The sequence below is a fragment of the Chrysochloris asiatica genome, unplaced genomic scaffold (genome assembly GCF_000296735.1).
Source record: "Chrysochloris asiatica unplaced genomic scaffold, ChrAsi1.0 scaffold00299, whole genome shotgun sequence".
NCBI classification, from domain to species: domain Eukaryota; kingdom Metazoa; phylum Chordata; class Mammalia; order Afrosoricida; family Chrysochloridae; genus Chrysochloris; species Chrysochloris asiatica.
The window spans coordinates 2,140,719-2,143,797 of record NW_006408817.1 but is presented as its reverse complement, the minus strand read 5'-3'; the positions used below and the strand labels follow the sequence as shown (position 1 = coordinate 2,143,797).

General features: G+C 38.0%; 1 pseudogene; it reads left to right on the top strand.

The window, feature by feature from the left end:
* Positions 1 to 283: 283 nt before the first annotated feature.
* LOC102831448 lies at positions 284 to 1,042 on the top strand (annotated as a pseudogene).
* Positions 1,043 to 3,079: the final 2,037 nt, after the last annotated feature.

Sequence of the window (3,079 nt, the reverse complement as noted above, 5' to 3'; positions counted from 1 at the left end):
TATATGTTGTTGTTAAGTGCCCTCTAGTAGGTTCCAACTCATAGTGTCCCTGTATAGGGTTTTTGAGGAATAGCTGGTGGGTTTAATTGCCAACCATGTAGGTTGCTTATCCTACAGCGCTAAAGATCAATTCTACTTTTTTTCTTAAAATCATAAATCCTATAGTCTTTAATGAGTTAAGTTAAAGTAGAAAAATACCTGGGAATATAACCCACACGCATACCCAACATAATTTATATGTCCATCCAAAAAAACAAAAACACTGAGACGCAGCAGCTGGGCTAGGGAAATGGAGGCTTCTGGGGAGAGCGGGGCTTTGGGCAGCGGAGGCGGCACAGAGGATACGTTTATGACCTTCTATAGTGAGGCAAAACAAATAGAGAAGAGAGATTCGGTCCTAACCTCCAAAAATCAGATCGAAAGATTGACCCATCCTGTTTCCTCTTACTTCAATTTGAACCCATTTGAGGTTCTTCAGATAAATCCTGAAGTGACAAATGAGGAAATAAAAAAGAGATTATGGCAGGTATCTATCTTGGTGAATCTTGACAAAAATCAAGATGATGCTGATATAGCACAAAAACCTTTTGAAGCTGTGGACAAAGCTTACAAGTTGCTACTGGTCATCAAAAGAAGAGGGCCCTGGATGTAATTCAGGAAGGAAAAAAAATATGTGGAACACACTGTGAAAGAGAGAAAAAAGTAAAGAAGGAAGGGAAACCTACAAATGTAAAGGAAGATGATCCTGAGCTGTTCAAACAGCTGTGTATAAACAACAGATCATGAAGCTCTTTGCTGAACTGGAAATTAAAAAGGAAAGAAAGAGAGGCCAAAGAGATGCATGAAAGGAAGCGACAAAGGGCAGAAGAGATTGAAGTTCAAGAAAAAGCCAAACGGGAAAGGGAACGGCAGAAAAACTTTGAAGAAAGTCGAGATGGTCGTGTGGATAGTTGGCAAAATTTCCAAGCAAACACAAAGGGGAAGAAAGAAAAATTGGATCTTCCTGAGATCACCAAAAATAAAAATGGAGCAATGTGAGTGACCACCTGAGGTCACAGCCACAGAACCTTTCTCCAACTGGCCCCCACCCTTGCTTTGAAGGACTCATTCTTTCTTCCTACCCATACCCTAACATAGAGCAGCACTTGCTTTTTAGCCCATTTTGTTTTAATACAATTTAATATCAATCAGAATAATTCTTTTGTACCTTGAAATGAGGGGCTTGGTTTAAAAACAAAAAGGTCTTCCCCACTCCCTACCCCCAGAGCCGCCAGGAAAGGAAGGTGCGACCCCCGGTGCTCCTTCTGTTCCCACAGCCTGTAACTTCATGTTTTATACTTCACTGAATTGTGATGGTTAGAAACTTTGTGTATGGTTTATGGAAATCAGCCAATTAAACATGTTGCTTAAAATGGTGAGACAGGCCTGGACCATCTTAGGAAGCCCTTTGTCTTCAGCTGCTTGCTTCTGGGCATGGCATCTTTTGACGCCTCAAATCAGACAGGGAAGGCAGTCGCTCAATGCCCTGCTGCCACTCCTAATCTGAATGATGAATCAGTGTGGTACGAGGCTCAGAGCTACCCAAACCTTTTCACTCTCCAAAGAGCTAGCTGTCCTCTATCCAGTACCATTGTGTCCTAGCCTGTCTGTATTCATTAGTAGTAAAACTCTGTTTGTGTAATAAATTTTTATTACCCCCACCCCACCCCAGAAAAAAAGCAAAACCCTGAGCCATTTCTATATAGTTACAGACTATGAGAAATGGAAGAAATTACAGCTTTCTATCCTGGTGTGGCACTGTGGGCTAATGCGTCAGATTGCAAAGTCATTTGAATGGCAAGGTCGGTGGTTCAAGCTCACCAGCTGCTCCTGGTAAACCCTATACAGGGTCTCAATACATTGGAACCAACTCAACAGCACTAAACAACAACAACAACATTCTTAAATGAGTGGCTCTATACATTGTCTGAAATTAATTAGGCAGATCAAAAGTTTCTTATCAAAGAATGAATGTAAAAAAAACAAAACAACTACATTTGTTAAGGTAAGGGACCTTTCCACATTAGATATTGTATCACTCAATTAATTCCATTCAACAAATATTTACCAAAAATGTTATGTCTTGTGTAGATGATCAAATGGGGCTTCGAAGTCATTGTGAGCCCTCATGAATATTATGGCCTGAAATAGTAGTTCTGGAAAGATGGGCCCAGGTCAGCAGCAGCATGGCATTCTTTGTTGGAAGACTTGTAATTGCAAATTTAATTTATTTAGTAGATATAGGGCTACTTGAATTTTTTATTTATTCTTCCGTATTATTTTGTTAAATTTGTCTTACAAGGAATTGATTTATTTTATGAAGTTGTAGAATTTATTGGCATAAGTTTGTTCAGATTAATCCTTCATTATTCTTTTAATGTCAAGATAAAAAGCTCTGCCAAATAAGCAAGGCAGCTAAATTTTTTAATGTTCAAAAGATATGATTAAGTACTTACTTCATTACAACCTATTTAATAAGAATATAAAAACAATTACCAGGGACAAGTATATTAAAAACTTTAAAAAAAAAAATCATACTACTAAACAATTACCAAATGGCTAAAAATTTTTTAAAATACTGGCAAGGACATGGGACAACTGGAATGTTCATAAATTAGAATCAACATGGAAACTTTTAGGTGACATCTTCTAAAGCTAAACATATGCTACCCTATGTCCCAATATTACAGCAAAAAACATGTACAATAACACGACAGTACCTGAAGTCCTGGTATGGTTGGCAGTTCAAACCCACCAGCTGCTCCTCGTGAACCCTATTCACTGTGAGTCAGAACCAACTCGACGGCACTTAACTAACCACCACCATCTTCAGTCAAATAGCCGATGTTCATTAATAGAAAAATGGAAATGAAATACTATTTATTATTAAAAAAAAATAAAATACAGTGCGCAGTAGATAGACCACAAGTTTTTAAATTAGATAATCCTGAGCTTGAATTGTAGTATTAATACTTATATGTTGTTGTTATTAAGTGTCCTGAGTCAGTTCCAACAAACAGAGACCCTTTATAGAATTTCC